We start from the raw sequence: 23,009 nt of genomic DNA, 5'->3' as shown, positions 1-23,009 counted from the left end.
ATAAGTATACAGTCAGGAAGATGAGCTGCTATCTCCTTCATTATAACTGTGTGACAGCAGCCTTTAATTATCATCAGCAACTGCGATAGGAGTGCCTGCCCCTCTGTGAACAGGCTGTGTGGCACACATCTTTGAACCCAATTTTTATTAGGCTTCAAGAAAAAAAAACAAGATGATAAAAGACAGTACAAAACCTGTACATATGTAAACATGAAAACAGAGTCCCTACATAATATGTCCCATAACATTTCATGTAATTTCATCATACAGGACATTCTAATAGTGACCCCCTTAAGTGAACATACAATTCAGAAATTCTCGAATGGGCTACCATGAGATCACGTGACCCAACTGACACGGCCAGCAATGACTGCAGCATCTGTAGGGTTAAATGGTGTAGAGAGTGGTTAGATGAACAAGTCCTCATTTCTTCACTCCTATGTGAAAACCAGAGAGCAGATATACTCTCTGATTAATGGGGGGGGGGGGGGTAACATGAAAAAAAATTCATGTTCCACCTTCCCTGAGGCTTCTTTCCCATAAGAGTATATCGGCCCACCGCTTTCATGGCCGGCTGATATACACTGTGATGTGATGCATTGGATTGCAATGCATCAGATCACATGACTGTATTCTTGTGATGTAAAAGCGCCCGGCCAGCCAAAATAGCCACGGGCGGTTTTATGACGGGCCCAAAAGATAGTCCTGGAACTTTGTTTTGGGCCGGAATACGTCAGCCGCTGCATGGGCTCCTATGGAAGCCCATGGCAGAGGCCGCAGGTGGGAGGGAGTTCAGCAGCATGGTTTCTAAACTCAGCCTCTCTGCTCTCCTCCCCACTTGCTCTTTGCAATGGGAAGGGGCAGGTACAGAGCTAAGTGCCACCCCGTCCCGCCTCCTCCCATTGCTGGCTGTGGACAAGGGGCAGAGCTAGGCTCCGCCAACCCCCCGCAGCCTGCAATGGGAGGAGGCAGGACGTGGTGGCACTTAGCTCTGTTCCTGCCCCCTCCCATTGCAAAGAGCGAGCAGTTAGGAGAGCAGAGGTGAGCCTGCGAGCGGGAGAGAGGGGAAAGGGGCGACGGCATGGTAGCCTCGGCGTATATGTGCTAGGGCCCATGTCGTGTGAACGGGCGCAAAAACATTAGATTTGTGTGCCTGTTCAGGAGCTTTAACGCCACAGATGGTAGCGTATATCGGCCGACCGTGAAAATAGTGGCCGATATACGCTCGTGGGAAAGAAGCCTGAAACAGTAAGAGAGAGAGAGAAGAATCACAGATCTTCTCTACTGCTGCTCCTCTGCCATGCACAAGGACTGAAAAGTGGGAGCTGTAAATTCAGTATTCCAGACCCCACTTCAAACGGTTGTAGCTCTGGCTGCAACTATAGTTGTAGGAATCTTGGCTTTAAAATGCCACTAAAAGCATGTCAGTAGCATGATAGAACCAGAGCTACAGCTGTTTGAAGTAGAATGAGCTATGTTTGTCCTTTTCCAGCAGATAAAAAGGGTTGGACCTAAACTGTTAGGGGCTTAAAGGAATCTTCCGAGACTAAACTATTGATGTATCCTGAAGAGGACTGAGCAGCTCTCGGGATATGTGATTGACAAATGGGTAGTCACATGCTTAGAAGAAGGAGCAATGCTCAGCCAAGCGCAGCAGCCTTTAATTAGCGGATTGGTGGGGATCTTGAACAGTGGACCCCTGTCAATCAACTACCAATGACGTATTGTAAGTATAGGTCATCAATAGTGCAGTCCTGAAAACCCCTCTAACAAGGCCGCTTGAAATTAAAAATGGTCTACTTTTATTTATTTATTTCAGAAACAGCGCCACTCCTGTGATTGAAGTACCCAATACAGCCTATGGACAAGAGTGGCACTGTGCCTGGAAACTCTATTGCTTACATTGCAAATGTTATATATGTATTTAACACATTCCCTTCTGACAAGTCAAGCAGAGCACTTGGAGGTTCCAGTCCTGTTGACACCTAAAAGTACTAGTAACTAGAAACAGGCCTGGAGATGTTTTATACCCAACTTGTTTCAGCTCTCTTATATTCAACATTTCCCTAAATCAAGGGCAGAAATCGCAGTAACAGCGGTGGCGGAGTGAAAGCAGCAAATTAAATTAATGCTCATAAAAAGTCTTTGGTTTTTCACATCTGTGAACGTTTTTTGAAGTCGCATTACTACAAATGTGAAACAGCGTTTCCATAATTGAGGATATATGTAATTTACTCGCAACAATATTTTATAAACAGGCAAACCGCGGCAAATAATGTTCAGCTGGTGCAACGCTCAACAACTAGGAGTCGGAAGGTTCAGGAATCCATTGCAGCTCAACGACTGGGAGCCGGAAGGTTCAGGAATCCATTGCAGCTCAACAACTAGGAGTCGGAAGGTTCAGGAATCCATTGCAGCTCAACAACTAGGAGTCGGAAGGTTCAGGAATCCATTGCAGCTCAACGACTGGGAGCCGGAAGGTTCAGGAATCCATTGCAGCTCAACGACTGGGAGCCGGAAGGTTCAGGAATCCATTGCAGCTCAACAACTAGGAGTCGGAAGGTTCAGGAATCCATTGCAGCTCAACGACTGGGTGCCGGAAGGTTCAGGAATCCATTGAAGCTCAACGACTGGGAGCCGGAAGGTTCAGGAATCCATTGAAGCTCAACGACTGGGAGTCGGAAGGTTCAGGAATCCATTGCAGCTCAACGACTGGGAGCCGGAAGGTTCAGGAATCTATTGCAGCTCAACGACTGGGAGCCGGAAGGTTCAGGAATCCATTGCAGCTCAACGACTGGGTGCCGGAAGGTTCAGGAATCCATTGCAGCTCAACGACTGGGAGCCGGAAGGTTCAGGAATCCATTGCAATCCTTTCTGATAATTATTTATCTATTGCAAAACTAAGCAGGTTCTTTCATTAAGCGGCCCGGTGATCAGCTGATCACCGCACATCATTCGGCTTCTCTGAACCCTGGTCATCAGCTCTTATACATTCTTCTTGCAGCCACTACTACAGGGGAAATGCAGGATTACATTTCAACAATACAATTAAATGGCAGGCTGTTCTAACACAGACCAATTCTTGGCTGTTTAACAACAGGTTCTATATGGTATCCTGCGGCGTACTGCTTCACATTTGTTGTAACTGAGCCTCTAGATCATGCAAACTCATAGGCTGTTGAAGTTGGCATCCCAGATGGTCCCATACATGTTCTATTGGTGATAAATCTGCCACAGAAGTGTAACAATATTGTGGGGGCTCCTGTGACCCCCGTGTGTGCGGCCGAGCATTATCCTGCTGCCTCTTGGATGCCGCCATTAGAGGAACACATGTGGCTGCAGGATGAACATAACACTGAGCTGTCATTGTGCCTCGTACCACTACTACCGGTATGGGTGACCAACTGTAATATGTGATGGCCCCCCCAGACGACCACACCTGCAGGGGGCAGTGTGCCGCTCCACAGCAAAGACAGGATTGAGACGCTCATCCCGAGGTCTTTAGACATGAACACGGACGTCGTCAGCGCACAAACTAAACTTGGTTGTACCGCTAAAGACAACCCGGTTGCACTTCATAGCAGTCCAGTTTTGCCATTCACGACACCACTGCAAAAGGAGGTGACAGTGGGTGGTAGTCAAAGTCAGTACACTTAATAGGTACCGTGAGATCAAATGTCCTTCAGCCAAGCTCCTGGAATGGTTCCGACAGACACCGGGGTGTAACAATGGCCCCACCTGTCTCTGGATGGCAGACAACGAAACACTTGGAGCTGCTGGTGCTTGCCAGATGATCAGACACTTCTTTCTATTGGTGGTCTGTGGGGGGCGTCTTGAGCTCGGTCACCTTGTGAGCCCTCACACATCTGTAGCATACAGACCTTTCTAGATGTTTCCGAATGATCTATGGATGTCTTGCGCCTATGTATTGTCAGTAAATTTGATGTGTACTGCATAGCTGCAGCACTAAATGGGTTACTGTCTGGGATATGTCTGGAAATGTATCTTTTTGTATGTCATGTGACCTTGTTTTATATATATGGTTGCAAAGTGCATGAGGGAGGGTCTTTCTGTCAGTCTTCTTCTTGGAGTGATCCGGATAGGGGCCTGTCTGCACACAGACACCTTTAGGGTGCCTACCCACTAGCGATTTTTTTCTTCTTGCGCTGCGAGAGCAAGTTAAATCACATGCCTCGCAGCGCAAAGAAAAATCTGCGATATCGCTAAATGCTTTCACTAGGACCGGCAGCAGCAGCGCCAGCCCCATTGAAAACATAGGGAGTATATCACGGACTTCTGCCACAGCTGTGGCAGGGGTTTCCTTCATCGGCGTGGGGACCACGGCGATGAAGGACTCCTCTGCCACAGCTGTGACAGCAGTCCAGGATGCTATCCCATTGAGCGCTCAGTCAATCAGCACAGCCCTTTCAGGAGGCAAGGATTTTTAAATCCCCGCCTGCTGGAAGAGCTTCACAGCAGTCCTGGGGAGCCAGCCGGAGGACGAAGCCTGAGAGGTGGGTATATAACTTTTTTTTTCATCAGCTGGGGATGATTTTCAGGGAAGGGCTTATATTTCAAGCCCTTCCCCGGAAATCATTGCTGCGGGGGTTGCCTGCAAGCCACTGCTCTCAATGGGGCCGCTGCAGCACCGACCCCATTAAAAGCAATGGGATAGCATCCTGGACTTCTGCCACAGCTGTGGCAGAAGGCTGTGATGTACTCGCTATGTTTTCAATGGGGCCCCATTGAAAACACTGAGCAATATCACAGGGTTTTTTTTCTCTGTGCTGCAAAGCTGCAGTGAAAAAATGTAAATGAGTATGAAACCATTGAAAGTCATTGGTTTCATAATCATTGGTCTCGCATCGCAAGAAAAAATATCGCTAGTGGGTAGGCACCCTTAGTTTATGTGTAGGGAAGGTGGAAGAGAATGACATGTATGTTTCCTGGGCCCCATCTACCCAGGCCTCTATGCTGAAGACCAGAAGAAACAGCAAGTCTGCGAGAGCGCACCGTGCAGCGCTGAGTGCTTTTCCTAACATGTGAGTGTGTACCGGTAGAGAGTTTGAGAGTGAAAGAAGAAGAGTGGCCGGAACCAGAGACCCAAACAGAAGTTGACCTGTGGAACTCCTCTGTCATCCCATAATTCCTCCCTGTCACACCACGAATCCTCCTGCACCAGTGTCCTGACCGTGGATGTAAATTGCATTGGACTGTTTCCAAGTTGTTCAAGTTTATTCCTCAAGTAAACGGGCTTTACCGACCGTTCCCGGTTCAGCCTTTAAAAGTCAACTTTGTGTGTGTGGAGTCTTCATTACACCTACTGGAATTCACCACAGAGGACGGAACAGTGGCGTCACCCGTGACAAAAGACTCAAAGTAAACCACAGTTGGGTTACCCTTATTTAATAGCCTGCTCTTGGTTCATTGGACAGGTCCCATTGCTACCCTTAGGGTGGGAGATGGTAGAACCCCGTAACAAGGCCCAAATTTTACCCCACTGTCTCCTAGGCTGAGATCGCGTTCCTCGGACGCTGCACATCCACTGGTCCAAACACCTCCTACTGGTAACAGTCTGGTCAGAACAGCTGGTGGGGGACAATTCATCGATACAACTGTCCAGTTTCTCACATCCCAATAGTGCGCCCCTCTCAGACTCTGGTAATGGGGTGAAATATCTTCTCTGCGTCATAGAGACTTGTAGTGGTCAACAAGCTCTACACAAGCGGAAGAAGAGGTCACTACACATAAGGAGCCTCTGAGAGCCTCTTACAGACCAAGGAGGGAATCATTTTAGGGCCCCAGCTGGCAAGACCATCTCATCACCACAACTCTCATAATTTACGTTTGTAGTTGATCTGTACCCTTGTTTTAGGAAAATATGACTATTTTTTGGGGTGACCAAATAAGCGCAATTTTGGCATTCCTTTTCTTCTCTGACGTTGTTCACCATGCGGAGTAAATAATGCATTACTTTGAGAGATCAGACTTTTACAGACACAGCGATACCAAAAAGTATTTTTGTTTTATTATTTAGATTATTTTATAAATTTGGCAAAAGGTTTTTGGTTTAAACTTTTATTACTTTTTATTTTTGTTAATAATTAGTAAAACTTTTTTAAACTTATTACTTTTTTTTTAGTCCCCATAGGAGACAAGAACTTTCGCTGCTTTGATTGCTCCTGCATACATTATATGACAATCTGACAGGCATTCTATCAAGTCACACCATAGGCATGGCTTGATAGGCACTCTGTAATGGCCGCCGGCTACCATGACAACCGCATGCAACCTGTTATCTCATTGCGGGGGGCCGCATGGGACCCCAGAACATCAGTCGAGGAATTTAAATGCCGCTGTCAACATCAATAGCAGCATTTAAAGGGTTCACTGCTCTGATGAGCGGCGCTGCTAATTGGAGCTGTTGTAAAAAACAGCCAGCACCCGCGTTGTATAGATCTCCCTTCATACATACCCCTGAGCTGCAGGATGTAACTGTATGCTCTTCAGCGTTAAGGGGTTGAAAGAGACTCCCAAAAAGAAACTGATCAATAAGGCCCCCCTGGCTGAAACCTCCAGCAATCAGCTGTAATCTATGGAAGAACCTGACAGCAAGTGTTTAAGTTTACTGCAGCGCCACCACAGGTGAAGTCATACATTACACAGTTCCTATTTAATCAATAAATGGGTTGTACATTTAATACATGGACGTCTTGGGTCCTCCAGATCGGCAGATGCTCTTTATAGCTTCTCAGTAATTGGTGGATGTCTTAAATGGCAAACCACTTTCCTACTGCGGTATATGAAATTGCACATACTGCATTAAATGGCCTGAGCCACTAAGTTTCACAGCGTGAGTCTGAAAATGTTTAGTTTATTACCTTTTTTTGCTATTTTGGATAAATACAGAACATTAAGGTGAATAACTCAAGACAGGCTATTATTGGTTCTGTTAGATTATGGGTGAATCCGGCCAAGCATTGGCCAGTGATAAAGAGATAGATTTTATGGTCTAAGCCACTTTATGTGGTTCGTGCTAAAGCTGTACTTGGCAGTTGTATTTAGGGAAACAGGAAGTCTCCTTTGGTGAATTTATTTCTCTAAATAATATAAATACATAATAAAGGGCCAACAAAAATCTAATTCTGTACGGCCATACAGTCCGTAATTATGGTGGAATAATGAATGTTTTCTGCAGTTCACTATTAGTTATGTAAGATAGACAGATCTGATTTAAAACATTAAATAACTTACATTACTTATCCTGTTCTGATTCGGAGTTACAGCCTTTATTGTACTCCAGAGCTGCACTCACTATTCTGCCTGTTGCATTACTGTTTAAATACATTACATTGCTTATCCTGTACTGATCCTTAGTTACATCTTATGCTGTGCTTGCTATTCTACCAGTGGCATCAATATATAAATAACTTACATTAATATCTTGTACCTAGGGACATTTCCTTAAGGGGTTAGGAGACGTTATTGTCCGAAATAGACAACATGTAATGTGCTCGGGTCATAGTTTTGTAGGTGCAGCCCGGCCTTCCCTTATTCCTCCGTATGGAATCCTGTTAGATTCAGTTTCTGAATCTGTCAAGAGGGCAATCTCCATTGCTTGCCGTCAATGGATGATGTCAGATTTGACTGACAGTGAGTGGTGGAGACCGCCCACTTAACAGATGTTACGTGTGCTGCTGGATTCCTGGTTAGTGTAGGGACTAGTGGTACAGCCAGGAGCCGTGAAGTGGCCCGCTAGCTTCCACGTTTTGATCAAAATGTCAACTGATACCTGGTATTTATATTCAGCTTTACTATCTGCTATTAGTGTTGGCATTTTGACTGCTGTATGCTGTGTTTTGTGGCTCTGTAAGTTTTCTTATTCTGTCCAGTTGTCCCTGTCATGTGGTATGTTTATGTATTCTGTCCTAGTGCGTGGTTCCTAGGAGCGGCTAGGGCCCAGTTTCGAAGACTGCTGGGCGGACCTTTATCAGGGCGATGTCCCCGCTCAGGTAAGAGTCAGGTCATCCTCCCTTGTAGCACAGAGTCAGTTGCCAGAAACCCGTGTGCGTATCCATGTCTTGGTCACGATCGTGTGGGCCCTGTGCTTAGTTTTCCCACACAATCGTAACATAATGCACCCGCTTTTGTAAGAGGGGGGGGCATTATGTTGATATGTTCTAATATGTTAGCATGTATGTTATGTTAGTAGGGCATTATGTTAGTATGTTGTTGTTATGTTCTATGTTGTTATGCAATACATGTTGTGTGTGAACAGCGACAGGTCAAGTGCCTGTGCTGGTGGCCAGACATCCGGTGTGATTAGTCCTGTTCTGAGTATGTTGATATGTTGTAAGTCTTGGTTTATGCCTATTTCTGCCTGTCGGATCCACCCGTCCATTGGTTGTGGACGCCCGGTTCCTGTCTCTGTATAGCTACCCATCTGTTGGTGGGCAGACGCCCGATCTGTATTCTGACCCCTAGTCTGTTGTTAGGCGGATTTTAGGGCCGTCTGTCTGATCCACCTGTCCATTGGTTGTGGACGCCTGATTCCTATTCCTGTATGTTTACCTGTCCGTTGGTGGGCAGACGCCTGATCCGTATTCTAACCCCTGGTCTCTTGGTAGGCAGATATTAGGGCTTTGTTTGGTCTATTTCCTTGTCCGTGTCTGAGTTCCAGCTCTGTCTGTTACCCGTCCTGCGTTGTGCAGTCTGTATTCCTGTCCCGGGTTCCGTCCTCCGGGGAGGTGCGCCCTGCGGACCTAATTTGCTGTAGACCTGTGTGCGGGATGTACCTGTGCTTTGTACCCTCTGGCTACATGCACATTAGGTGTCACATTTGCTCCCCCCTTCATAGGTGTTTGTACTATGCCCGTAGTGATAAGTCCTGAACTGCGTAGTGTCTTTTGGTGGAGCTGCCTTACTCTCTACCTTTTTGCCATCTTTGCCTTGGTGTCAGGTCCTTTTTTAGATAAATCCTGTACACGTGCGCGGTTTGGAGGAGTTGCATAATTTTTGTTGTTATGCTTAAAGGGGAGGTACTGTTACGTGTGCTGCTGGGATCTGTAGTACTAAGGTTCCTAGCAGCACAGCTTCACAGGTGAGGGTAAATTGAGCTGGCTGGGTGTGGTATCCCTTTAGTCTGCAGCACATATAAACCCAGCTCCTGTCAGTAGTTGATGCTGGTCTTTGTACTGTTTGGATATATCTGTTGTGTGCCCGCTCAGAGCTGTGTTTTCCATGTAGGTCTGTTGTGTCTCTCTGCTTCCCAAAGACGGTTTGGACACCTGTAGTCCTTGTCTATATCATATGCAGACCCCGTCTTCCTTTCCCCTGACAGGTGCGGCCTCCAAACATCTTATGTCTTGTGTGTGTGTCAGTTGGTGGATCCCTGACACACTTCCCTATGTCAGCACGGTGGCTGACTGTCTATCCCCCTGGTAGGAGGACAGTGTTAGACTTGCTGTGGAGTTTCATCTGTGTGCATGTGAGGTCTGGGTGGAGTCCGTGTTGTATGCACTACCTGTTGTAGTCTGGTGTGAGCAGTCCTGTTCTGTGCTCATTCTGTCTGTTTGTGGTGTGAACAGGTTCTATGTGTGGTGGCTGCAAAAAAGGTTGTGTTGCAGCTTGCTGTGTGACTTGTGTGCTGTTGTGTGTGCTGTTGCAGCCTGCAGTGTGATCTATGTCCGGTGCTGCTGGACTTCTGGTTAGTGTAGGGAATAGCGGTATAGCCAGGAGCCATGAAGTGGCCCCGTTAGCTTCCACATTTTGATCAAAATGTCAACTAATACCTGGTATTTACATTCAGCTTTACTATCTGCTATTAGTGTTGGCATTTTGACTGCTGTATGCTGTGTTTTCTGGTTCTGTGTTTTCTTATTCTGTCCAGTAGTCCCTGTCATGTGGCATGTGTATGTGTCCTGTTCTGCTGGCATAGTTCCTAGGAGCAGCTAGGGCCTGGTTCCGAAGATCGCTGGGCCGCCCTTTATCAGGGCGATGTCCCTGCTCAGGTAGGGCCATGTCATCTTCCCTTGTAGCACAGGGTCAGTTGCCAAAAACCCGTGTGCGTATCCGTCTCTTGGTCACGATCGTGTGGGCCCGTGCTTAGTTTGCTCACATGATCGTAACAACAAATTTGAAGAGCCAGGACCCGAATCTACAGGGATTTGATATGAAGGATTGGGGATGTAGGGAGGAGTAGGGGGCGTGGCTGGAAGCTGTGTAGAGAGAAAAGAAAAGCTGCAATAGAGTCAGTGAAGCTGTGGCTTGACTAGAAAAGCTATGCATCTGGCCCTGACGACCCGAGGACATGACAAGTTCTCTTTAAGTCGTAAAAAACAAAAATAAAGCTAACATTCTTCATATCGATTATGGTAAGTAAAAGACATTCTCTTTCATCAACGGGGACCAGGGTAATCAGCTGATCACATTGGATCACTCTCCTGTCATACAGGTGATTCGGCCAGGGGAAGCTATAGCTGGCCAAGTGTTTCCCTTGCTGTGATCACACATGAACAAGTGGACTAGGATTTTTTTTTGCAAACAGACTGAAAATTGTCCACTATGGTATTAAAAGGACATTAGCTCAACCCCCTATTATTTATTTTTTTTATATGATGCCAACATATTCAACCTAGCTGTACATGACTAACCCTTCTGTTATTTGAATGGAGAAAAGTGTTCGCTGGTCTTTGCTACTTATTGTTTAATGATACAATGTGATTGGACGTATCCAACCTGAATCCATGTCGGCAGATCCCGCCAAAAATTGGCTCGATGTTCAGACTATAATCTCACAATGAGTGTGCAGGCGGCCGTAGGATAAACATTAAGGATGAGCGAGTATACTCGCCAAAGCACTACTCGCTCGAGTAATGTGCTTTAGCTGAGTATCTCCCTGCTCGTCCCTGAAGATTTGGGGGCCGACGTGGGGAGCTGCGGGGGAGAGCAGGGAGGAACGGAGGGGATATCTCTCTCTCCCCCCGCCGCGACTCACCTGTCAGCTGCGGCGGCTCCCGAATCTTCAGGGACGAGCAGGGAGATACTCGGCTAAAGCACATTACTCGAGCGATTAGTGCTTTAGCGAGTATACTCGCTCATCCCTAATAAACATACATGGCCAGGTATCGCTGTGTAGCAGTGAATGTGTTATTGTTGGTTTTTATCAGTGTGCAATATTAAATACTGGTGAAAACTGAAGTGGGCAATGTTGTGGCCGTGTTCCCGATGTCCTAGGTACCAGATTGCCACATCTATTGTCAGGTCCCTAGAGGTGCTGACATGTTCTGAACAGCTGATAGGAACGGGTCATTGATTCATGAATTTGCACCAAATTCTGACCCTCCCATCAGCATGGTGCGACAGAAATCTGGATTCACTGGATGAGGCAATGTTTTTTGACTTTTCTGTGATCCAATGTCTGCGCTTTTTTACCTACTGGAATCTCGCCCTTCTCTTAGGCAGCCATGGTGTTAGAACTGGTCGTCCGCTGTTATAGCCCATTCATGCTAAGAAACGACAAATTGTGCATTTGGTGACATTACATGGAGCACCAGCTTTGTATTTGGTTGCTCTTGACTGTTGAGCATGTGTTCATCAGAATAATTCTTGACATCCTCCCCTGACCCCTTTCGGCAAGGAGTTGTTTTCGCCCACAGGATCCACTTTCGCTGGATGTTTTTTCTTGATCGTGCCATTCTTTATGTACTCTAAAAAGCGTTACAAAAGAAAACCCCACAAGGTTGGCAGTGAAATCCTGGCCCTGGTTAGTCTAGCACTGATGACTGGGCCTCATTAAATGTTGCTCAAAACCGTGGATTTTCCCATCCAATGTGAATTCACACTGAAACTGATCAACAGAGAACTTGTCATGTGATTTTTCTATTTTTCATAAAGGGAAGTTCCAATTGTTAAAGAGCCGGTGTCTGTGATAAAGGTCCAGGGCCGGTGTCTATGATAAAGGTCCAGGTTCGGTGTCTGTGATAAAGGGCCGGGTTCAGTGTAAATGGATTAAATAAAAAACAAATTTGTGTTTAAGGATCGACATTCACTTTAAACCCACATGAATCATTCCCACCTCCAGTAACTGATGCTGTAAATATTGACCCCTGACTTCTCCTGCACCGCATATAGAAAGCTCCATGACTACATGACTGCTACCCGCTTTAGTCAACAAGAAGAAACATTCCAGGTCTGTACCAGAAGGAGCTGAAAGGTGGAGGAGAATCAAGGACGTTTCCTGAAATAGTTGTACAATTAAGACATGAGAATGTAATGCAACAATGCAGCTGATGATATCTAATGTTTTACAAGGCGAGTGGCCTATAAATGATTTATCCTGCACTCTATAAAGGCCCTGTTTACTAGCGGAGTAATATAGCTGGTGTATATGTCCCTGAGCAATCACTGCCTGCACCACTCATTAGGAGAACAAAGTACGGTACATAAAACAATTTACAGGGTATGGAAACTTTAGCAACTACAGTATTTTTAAGACTTGAATGCATCTAAATTTAAAAAAAAATGAAGCAAATTCAAAGAGTCTACAATAAAAAAAAATCTACTACTGCTGAGCCCCCCACTGATCCAGAAAACGGGCGCCTGTGTCCCCCTCTTCTCATCACTATGGGGCTCCGAAGTGATGCAGAGTGGCGGTCGTTCATTTCAATCCGCACCATTGGAAGGGTGTCTTCACACAGCGGAATATATATATGGTGTGTGGAATTTTACACCATTTTACAAAATTTGCATCTTTTTGGCACAGTTTTTGCAGCGAATCTACAAGCAGAATCATGTCGGAATACTGCAAGCTGATTTTGCCCATTGATAGGACAACTTCCGCATGTGGATCCACACCAAAGAGATGTAGATTTTAAGGCGCAATTCGACATGGAAAATTTCCGTTGTGATTTCCTCTGGGCGAACGTACCCAAAAGTGCGATATCTGTTGCAGTTCCACATCGAAAAATAGCGTCGAAGTCTGCACCAAAAGCCACACCACAAAATATGTTGCGGATTTTGGTGCAGATCTGCACTGAAATACGCAATGTGTGAATGCATTCTCCACGGGCAATATTCCCGCGCGTTCTGTCTGATTCTGAAATGGACTGAACTCACACTGGATTAGAACCTGTTCATTTCAGAGGGTTTAGGCACAAGAGCAAATTTTCACTCGAATCACTAGTCTGAGTTTGAAAAATAGCTGCATGTCCTATTCTTGTGTGTGTCTCGCCCATCATACAGCACATGGACAAAGTGTCCTGTGTTGAGTGATGCAAGTTGTGCACGAGAATCTTTGGCGCAACTTGCATCGCCAGTGTTAATATGTCCTAAGGCCTGAGACACACTGCTGTATTTTGGCCGCGGTTTTGCCTCCATAATATGGAAGTGTGTCCAGGTCTGACCGTGGGTCTACTTAACTCAACTCCGAGCAGCATACATTCTTATAAAGCTCGGAGTTTGGGTCAGGTGACCCACAGTCAGGCCAGGAGACGTGCAGTCAGGCCAGGAGACCCACGGTCAGAGCAGGTGTCCCACGGTCAGGCCGGGAGGCCCGCGGTCAGGCTGGGAGAGCTGCAGTCAGGCCAGGAGACCCACGGTCAGAGCAGGAAACCCGCGGTCAGGCCGGGAGGCCCGTGGTCAGGTCAGGGGACCCACAGTCAAGCCAGGACACATATCTAACCCAGAATTGCTAAACAGAGTCTATAAAAATGGGTTTCCTAAGCTGAACAACCCTATTAATGACCCCGAATACAGCTGAATGTTTTATGATGTCCCCTCATTTCTGCTAATGTGGATAAACCAAATCCACTTATTCTGCACAATCAATGGGACATCAAGTGTTTTCACCATTACAGCGGAGGGAGCAGAAACCAGATCTAATTGCCCGCCTTGTTTGCTCTGGAGCGTCGCCATTTCCCCGTTATTATGTTCTTGAGCTTCTGTTATGTAACGGGGATAAGAAATATGTAAAGAGCGAGATGTATACAAATAGTTTAATGATTTACTTAACGAGGGCGGACGTACTGCTGTTTATATTAGTTTTCGCTATACTGGAATTCTTGCCACTGGAATTTTTAGTATAAGATAAACAGAATTCATTAACATGTTTAGTCTGGAGCGCTCGTTTAGAGAAATTAGATCCGGTGGAATGAGCAAAGGCTTCTTGAAAAGACATTTGACTGTCACGGCTACATTTTTCCTTCAGGGCTTCTCGAAGAATATAAAAAAAAAATCTATAGTCATAACGTATGCTATGTATTAATATGGTGACCTCCCATAAGTGCACTGAAAAAATGGTCTTCTAGAAAGGTGGTCCTCTCGAAGAAGAGACCAATATACAAAGAGTAGAGGAAAAAGCTTGGGAACGCTCTTCTGCAAGAGTTGTGCCAGGATAAGCGGATATGGACCTGCTGTACCACATGCTGGGTCAAATACAAAGGTGGCACCTAAGGTACCTTGGTCTTCACCCTTCAATCCCACCAGTCAGGATGTGGGCTTCACTGTAAGGTCTCCAGGTTATGTGTTACTATAAACCAAGGAGCGGCCCCTGAAGGTGTGAACAGAGGTGTAGTCAGACAATCTGGGTCGGGGCAGGCAGCAGGACCTCCGATGGAGGAACTAGCCAGAGGATGGGACACACAGAACGGTTCAGTACATACAACGGGCCAGAAGTCAGGGTAGGCAGCAGACAAAAGAGGGGTCAGGAGTGGAGATAGATAGGTTGTCAGGAATAGCTAAAGTCAGGAACTGGAAGGTCAGGAGACACTTGAAATAGCACCGTAAGCAGGATTAAAAGATCCCAAACTCAGCAAACTCCACAGGAGGGTTGGAGGGATGTCTAATATAGGAAGGGGACCAGATGACTGTCAGGGGAGGAGGTTGTCCCAGTTAGCTCAGTAGATGCACTCTCTAGGTGACTGACAGTGAGCAGGGAGATGCCGGAGCAGGGTATCAGCCACAGATTAGCTCTGGACACGCCGCCGTTGCCTGGAGGAGCAGGCTGGTGGCTACAAACTAGAACAAGCTGGTGTTTTAAACAAGTTTCAGCGTAGATAGATAGAAAGGTTGGGTGACTAATCCAAATAATTTAATTAATCCGCCAGAGTGACAAATAAAGTATTTCAGCCCCCCATGGCAGCGACTTCTCATCACATGTAAAAAAGGGCGCTGCAAGAAGCTGCTGGAGCACCAGACCACCTCAAGGACCAGGAAGAACGGAGAGGAGATCAGCAGCCTCTTCACGCTCATCTAAAGCTGGCCAGATATTTATGGTATCTATCGGCCACATTTGTCAGTTTGTATGAACGATCCCAACAGCAACACGAAAATGGGAGGCAGTTAAAAAAAACAACAGACTCCCCGGGGCTTGAACAATAAGGCAAATGATTGGCTGGATTCAGTTGATCACGCTACGCAATTTCAATTGCAGTTGTCTGAAATTTTCCAACCACACAGAGGTCGGAGCAGAGACTTTTGCTGCTTACGCTCCGCCCCCTGTGCATTTATGGCGCTGTCATCGGACGCACAAACAGCTGATCTCTTGGGGTCCCGCGTGATGGACTCAAATATGCAATGCTCATTCTGTAAAAACGCGGTTATCGGAGCGGAAAATATAAGAGCTGCTCCTTCACAGAGACTGACAGCCACGAGGAGACGCTGCTGTAGCAACGTGAGTTCTGCTCCTCAGTAATCTACTCTTCACCTATTGGGTGCCTGATCAATACCATGGTTCAGATGACATGTTTGATGGGTCACATGACTGACATCCATTACTATGGACTATACCATTATACTGTGCAAATAGGGGCTGCTGGACTGATATAAGAAAGGTAGGTGAGCCGAACTGTAAATGCCTGTGTAATAACAGTGCATGTCTGATGTCCTATGATATATCTAAATAAATAAGAACAGCAGAAAGTGGACAATCCCTTTAATTATTTGTAAGAATTGCAGACTGAGTTAGTTTTTCATTGCAGGGACTGTACTGCAGCATATAGGATGTGTGATAACCTCCGGTACGTTGGTAAGATCATCAGCCCTAAGACATATGAAAATGACATTAGCGTATCCCAGCCTGGCGTAGTCAGAGCCGGCGCCCGGGGGATTCCTGGCATTCCTTCCTATTGGAGTGTGTTTATACAATCCTCCCTTTTCCTTACTGCGTAATATTCCCTTTGTCCACTTCATTCCAGAGGCGCCAGCACCAGGAGCAAGGGGGTAATTCCCATGATGCAATACAACGGCCTCTAATACCTGCTGATACGTATGGACTGGTTATTACCCTCCATTATACGGTAAGTTGTGTGGAACCCCTAAAGGCCTATTGACTCTGGATGAAGATCATATGAAGGTTCGTTCCCGACCGCAGCCCATCATGATTGACACGTCTAGTCATTGCTCTAGAAGTAAATCTGGAGGGGCGCAGTAACCCCACAGTGAGGAGGACACAGGACCCCCGTTCTTAGTTTGGCAGGTGTCTCAGCAGTGAGACCCCCCACTGGTCAGCAAGTTGTCCCCTACCCTCTGCGGGTCTCACCGAGCTCTTGTGGGTGATGATAGGACCATACCAGGGATGGAATGCTACCATAGTGCCAAATACCACCATGTATCACCCAGATCACCCCCAGCAGAGCCAAACAAACATCACCATGCACTCCTTACTCGCCGGTCGCTGTAACAAATACCAGAGCGCAACAGAAAATCGGGGATATGAAACGCCGAATGAGAAGGGAACGATTCTTGTTGAACGGGTCAATGATGAATCGGTCGGTCTAAACACGCTGAACAAGTTGGTGATGACGTCGCCAGCTCCTTCGCTTGTGCAAATGACAATCGTGCCGTCTGAAAGGAGCCTTACCTCCCCTTCCTGTGATAGAGGAGCTCTATAGGCTCCTACCTCTGTAGACTGCCATTTCTCTACATGGTGAAGGACCTGTGATGGTCATGTGACTCGGATGTCCTCTTATCCATTGGAGGTCGAGGCTCATGGAGAAAGGAGCGGATACTGCCTGGCTGCAATTGGAAGCAGGTTCTCGCCCCGGTGGACGCACGCATAACAAGAAGATTAAAGCGGAATGCAGCAAAAAAAAGGAGGTCTCTCCTGCTGACACGCACAGCCCTTAGAGGGGTTTTGTCATTAGGAATTCCAGTTAGTCAGACGGTAGAAGTATGTTACCGCTGCAGCCAATCAGAAGCCGCGGCATCACATCCCTAAACTTCTGGCCACATGGATGAGTGCCAGTTGCGTCTCAGGACTTCATGAGAGGGGAGTATACCCTAGTTTTTGTTTTTTGGGGGGGGGGGGGGGAGGATGAAGGGCCAGCTGGGGGATGGGGTTTTGTCCTAATGACAAAACCCCATTTAAATGAGAGGGGTGCCGGCGCTGCCCAGGTTTATGTTCAGTGCTGTTACGGCTATTGTGTCTTGTGGCGCCAACGCCTTCTTCATCTCGATGGGATAATGCACCCTGCACAGGTCGGCCTTGCCCTCCAGTTCCAGGATAGAATTTTGCCCCTAAACAGGAGGGCCGCCTTATGTATCCCCCCACCTGGCTCTGAAGCTGTTAATATGCATGTATAATGAGACTCTACCGTGGTCTTCTGCCAGTTTGACTTCTCCTAGCCCAACGAATCTGGTAGGCAAAGATGTTTGCCAACCCAGCGGGAGAAATACTTTGTATCACGAGCGCAGAAAAGAGCAAAGAGCAGCAGATTAGCAGCAATTTATTCCTTGCCAGAACATCCTGCTAAGCAACTCTGAAGCAATGCGTGTCCCTGTCTGCTGCGCGGCCCGCTGACCCCGTCACTGTCAGCCGCCGGGGCTGTGAATAGTAATGCCTGATGGGGAGAAGAGGCTTCTTTGTGACTTCCAATAAAATGATCATTTCCACTCACCTTCTTCTTCTGCCGGTAGCTAAGCAACACGGCGAGAAACTGCAGCGAGCAGACCGGCGGCGCGAGGGGCGCACTTGGGGACACGCCGCACCATCTACATGACCAACCGCTACCAGGGGGGATTCTTATTACTTTAATGATCAATAAAAAGGTAAAAGTCCAGGAAAGCAAATATTTTTACAATTAGCAGAGGTTCTCCAGAACTACAACTCCCAGCATGCCCTGGGAGCAGGTGGTTTGTTCCTCTCTTCAAGGACTACTAACAAGGCTCTGCCTTTTTTCCCCACATAAAGAGCGCCACTTTGATGCATAGGCTGTATCTGGTATTGCAACCCAGTCCATCCACTTCAAGAAGAAAAAGCTGCAATACCAGATACAAACTGTAGGGCATCGATTCAGGAAAAGAAACAACCTCTTTACGAATGCCGCGACCCTTAAAAAAAAAAATCACCGGTGTTGCATCTGCAAGCCAATGAAAAAGAAAAAAAATGGGTTCTGAATGTGACCCATGACCCCTATTTGTTTTTCTTTCTTAACTTCAACATGCTATACCTTGTTTTATGTCCGCAAAAGAAAAAGAAAAAAACTTGGAGCAGGCTTAAAGGGGTTTTCCTTGTTGTAAACAATTGATGGCCTATTCTCAGGATAAGGCATCCATAGTAGATTGATGGGAGTCAGTTGCCCGGGACCTCCCCTGCAAACCAGCATGTTTGTGCACTGAGCTGATTCCTGCAGGACGCAGACAGCTACGTTCTTACTGTAGTGGCCAGGCTTGGTATTGCAAGCAAAGTTCCCATTCATTTCAATGGGAACTTCACATGCAACACCAAGCCTGGCCACTACAGTAAGAACGGAGCTGTCTGCTTCCTGCAGAATTCAGTTCAGTGCATGAGTGCGAACAGCTGGTCAGCAGCGATCCCGAATGGTGGGCCACCGCCAATCTAGTACGATGACCTACCTTTCATTTTTTCCCCTGCATTTCTTAGCGGTGATTAAAGCGGATGTGTGCTTCGGCAGGGTCTTTGTGCTGATGAATCTAGACACTTGTAGAGTCAGACAGGACACAGACAGATATTTAGACCGTGGAAGACCCAAGAACCTCTCACATGTGACAGAATATCTCTGCAACACAGCGGAATTTGCTGCTGCACAAATCTGCACCAAAACGCGCAATTGTGTAAATGTGGATTTTGATGCAAATTTGGCGGCAGAATATTCAGTTATCCCCTATACACCAATCACGAGAACGGGACGCCCGTGTCGCTTCTAACCCCGCAGTGACATCACTGAATGGAGCGCTGGCCGAGCATCCGTGGTCAGCACTCCATTTATGCCAATAAAGCAGATGGGACTCCCCCAGCGGGTGCTGCTCGGGTATCCTGGCAGCCCCCATTCAAAGTGAGTGGAGCGCTAGTGTCACTGTGGGCGGAGGTGGAGTAACCCTGCAGTAAGGAGGATGGGGGACACAGGACCCCCACTCTATTGATCCCCAACTTACCCCCTTTCCTATCCCGTGGATAGTGGATAAGGCGGTTGTACCAAAATTTCAAGTTAAGAGATTTATGTGTATTTTATGCTAAGCAGTGCTAGAAAAAAGTTGGGCCTCCTTCCACTTTTTTTTGCTGATGAGAAAAAACATGGATGACACACGGAAGTAAAAAACGCACTGATGCAACACCTAGAGGTGACCAACGGATTAGAATTGGTGCCTTTTTTAAACAAAATCGCCCCCCCCTTGTCTGAATGAGCCCTTAAGTTATAACCTTGTCTTAAAGGGGCGCTCCAGCGATGTGGCATCCACTAGATGGGTAAAAGCTGATAGATCGGTGAGGGTCCAACCATTGATCCCGAGTATGGGGGACCCGTGCCCCCCCTTTATCACCGTTCAAGATTGATTTTCCCCATTTCTGTAGTGTAGTGGGGAATGGAGCCGCGGCCACGCCATTTATTTCAATGGGTTAACAAAAATAGGCAAGCCCAGCCCCTGACTGTATGCGCCATTATGAGGAATGCAGCAGCTGCTGTGGATGTGCGACCCGCGGCTCCACTCCCCGTGGATTCCAAATCACGGGTCTACCCCAAGCCTGGCTCCAATGCTCTGCACATATCCTTAGGCCACTCACACACACAGCATCGGCAAATCAACGCAATTTTACCGTCATTTTTTAACTTTTTTTTTCGACAGCACTTTTTAACGCGCCCCATTATTGTGATAGGTGATGATGTGTTAAAAAGCGCGAAAACACATTCAAAACGCCACAGTAATTCGGTAAAAAGCGCATGTGTGGTCAAATTCACATAAGCATATTGGCATTTGCGCTGCGTTATTGCGCGCGCAAAAAAAGCCACGCACTGATGCGCTCAGCCATTGAAATGGCCAATTAGTTTAATGACCTGCAAATGCGTAGGAAAATAGGGCAGGCTTTTTTTTCTGCATGACCGAATTGCGTACGCCAAATATGCGCATGTGAACAAAACCATTTTTGGTGTGTAAACACGTTCGCGTATATCCGGCCTTATAGACTGTCATGGGGTCATGTGCGGCCCGAAATCACAGCGGCCTGAACAAGCCCACAATGCGGCTATGCAGACACGTGTTTTTTTTTTTTACACACACGGACGGACAAATTGTTTGTGTAAAAGCCGGCGGCGTGTCCTATACTGGACCGAGTCCAGAACGGCAATCACCCATCCAATTCCTCACTCAGCACATAGTAGCAGCACCGATGGCCTCACAATAAGTAAGGTGCACAAGATGATAGATCAGTCCATACCCATCCACAAATCAACATACTAATGACGGCCTGTCTGTCCGTGCGTTAGTGAGTGACTTACACGCACCTCCCCGATCACATGACAGTGACATCATCAAGCTCCTTCATCCCCAGTGAGGGGGTTACTTGCTGATCACATGATGGTGACATCATCACAGGTCCTGTACGCACACGGCTGCTGTCTGGCTAGGTGTTCGTTAGTATTCTATAGTAATTGAGGCTGCAGGGCGTGCGTATAACTAAATTCCACACCACCCCCACACCATTCGCAACCTGATTGGTTGTTTGGATTAACTCATTCATGGTGACTGGTTATTTGGGTTGACTGATCCACAGTGACTGGTTATTTGGGTTGGCTGATTCATGGTGATTGGTTGTTCAGGTTGGCTCGAGTAGAGGTGGTGTGGAATAGGGATATATGCACAGGGGGGTTGTAGTACGCCTGTAATCTGGACAAGGATGCAGGACCTTTGATTATGTCACCATTATGTGATCAGGGGCGGAGCATGTAAGTCATTCACTGGGGATGAGCGTTACAGTCATGTGATCAGGGGCGGAGCATGACTGTGCCGTCATCACAGGTTCTTCATCTCCAGTGCTGTTTCTGATCCCTGTTGTATAGAATGAACAATGTATGTAGCAGAGCTGTGTGTGTGTGACGTGCATGTAGCAGAGCTGTGTGTGTGACGTGCATGTAGCAGAGCTGTGTGTGTGACGTGCATGTAGCAGAGCTGTGTGTGTGCATTGCGCCACCAGAAACACTGGTACTATAATTTCCTACTAATTACTAGTAGGTAAATAACGATGAGGTGGACGTCAGCACTCCACGCGTGAAAGCTTTATTGGTCAAGAAGCAACGTTTCGGGTCAACACTGAATTCAAGCAATCAATAAGGGCATAAATTAAACTATATAACACAGAGAATCCTACATCATAAGCGCATAGCCAATCATATCACCCGACTATAAAACAATTTGTCTAATATATCTGATTGGACTTAGCGTCCTCTTGTCTCCAGGCTCATGCTTGTACTCGCGCCGCTTACCTCCAGGGTCTTATGACATCATGATGCTTCCACCCCCCCCCCCCCCCCTCCTCCTCAACTTCACCGATTGCTATTGCACATGTCCTGCCTGAAGTCCGATCAGAACATAACCTCAACCTCCTCATCCACTCCAAACACATTACATACTATTACATGCCCATATCCCACAAGAGTCTAATGGCCAGTTTACTGAATATACCAAATCGGCACCATATATCCATATTTATACAAACACGAAGGGGTTCCCCGGACATCCCACACAAGGAGGCGAGGAGAAGTGAAGTCCGATCATCACATCAACTGCCTGAAAAACAGACATTAACATAAATATCCACAGAGAAGAAAAATAATCCAAAAACCATAGAGATTCACATCAAAATGGTACCCAAAACCATACAAACCTCCCGCTGAACCCCACACTCCCGGCCTTAGGGCTAATGCCCACCGTTGTATTGAAGCTAATAGCTGGATGTTCACACTGCGGAATTCCGCAGCGTGAAATCACCCGGGGCCTGTCCTATTTGCCGCAGGAATACGCGCGGCCGGCTCCCATTGTAGTCAGTGGAAGCCGGCCGTCACGCTATACTTCTGCGTCATATGACACTGCTGGCGCGTCTGCGCTGTACTGCGGATCCAAAGGTGAGTATGGGGTCTGCAGAATACCGCAGGGGAGCCCGTCACGGCCGTGGGCATGAGCCCTAAGTGTGGCTTCACATGGGCGATAAAATCACGTGATGTGAGAGTGAGTGAAAAATGCTGAATTATGAAACCAATGATTTTCAGTGCTTTCATTCCCATTTGCGATGTTTTCACTCCTGCGATGTTGCGTGAAATATATAAATTGCAGCATGTTCCATCTTTCCGCAATTTGCGCTTTTTATCGCATCACAAACTAGTGATTTTCGTGTGGTGTGATCTTAACATTATAAGTCCTATTGACTGATGCGCTAAAAACATGGCGAGAAAAAGCAGCGCAAACACGCAAAAATCGCAGGAGCAAAGAAGCGATTCTCTCACAGCGATCGCCTTAGGATACAATGTCTCCGAGGTAAGGATCCCTATCAGTCCCTCTCCTCTCAGTAACCTCCCACGATCACCTTCTCCTCGGGGGGCTACATGGTACACTGCCCTATATTGTGGCTGTCTAAGGCTCCTTTCACACAGATGAGGGTGATATGGGGCTGTAATTCATGGTATATCGCCCGCCATCCATGTGAAATGACTGTAAATGCATTGCATTTTGCTGTGAAACCGGCCTGGTCTCACTGCGGGGATGAAGGAATCCCCACCACAGCG

This window comes from Eleutherodactylus coqui, chromosome 1 (assembly GCF_035609145.1).
Source record: "Eleutherodactylus coqui strain aEleCoq1 chromosome 1, aEleCoq1.hap1, whole genome shotgun sequence".
In the NCBI taxonomy this organism is placed as follows: domain Eukaryota; kingdom Metazoa; phylum Chordata; class Amphibia; order Anura; family Eleutherodactylidae; genus Eleutherodactylus; species Eleutherodactylus coqui.
The sequence above is the reverse complement of the archived record's forward strand: the minus strand, read 5'-3'. Positions refer to the sequence as shown.